The sequence below is a fragment of the Myotis davidii genome, unplaced genomic scaffold (assembly GCF_000327345.1).
Source record: "Myotis davidii unplaced genomic scaffold, ASM32734v1 scaffold647, whole genome shotgun sequence".
Taxonomy (NCBI): domain Eukaryota; kingdom Metazoa; phylum Chordata; class Mammalia; order Chiroptera; family Vespertilionidae; genus Myotis; species Myotis davidii.
Genome location: NW_006298634.1, coordinates 1596632 through 1597357, shown reverse-complemented (window position 1 = coordinate 1597357; position 726 = coordinate 1596632).

The following is a 726-nucleotide window of genomic DNA, read 5'->3' as shown; positions in this document are numbered from 1 at the left end:
TGGGTATATTTTGTCTGTACAGATTTATTAAAAAGCATCAATCACACAAGTCATTTCTTTAAAATGCAACCTAATTTAATCCCTCTATTGGTGGTGACACATGATGCCAACTTTAATAGATTTCTCTAGATTGATTGAATCTTCAGATAGTATAATTAAAATTTTCTTGTATCTAGAAATATATCCATATGTATTAAGGTGAAAGATAATGGTATTTCATTTACCAAATAATATTCCAAGGAAGAAAATAATGGCTTTAAAGTTGGTTCATGATGAAGAAATGAAATGTGTTTTCACTAGGGAGCTACAAATGTGGAAATGCACAGAAAATCAGAAAGAAGGACTTTTTTTCTACTTACAAAGCATTGGGGGTTTCCTTAATTAATGGTAACCAAGGGCCATAAGGAGTTTCTTACTTTATAACTAGATTTCACAATCAGAAGTTTTTATTTATATGCCTGAGCTAAATTTAATGAATTTGAATCAGGGCAAAAAACAGAGAAACTTATAAAAACTACATCATTTCTTTGACATGTCTTAAGATATTTCCCACAAATAGCATTACATCAACACATAAACCTTAACTTCAGTGAGCGCCCACAGAATACAATAGCAGAGGCTCTGTCCAATCCGAGTTTTGAAGTAAGGAAAGATTTTCTTCAGTAACTAATAATGTCACGGCGGGTGCAGGTGGCAGGGAACCCAACACCCTGCTGGAAGCTTCTC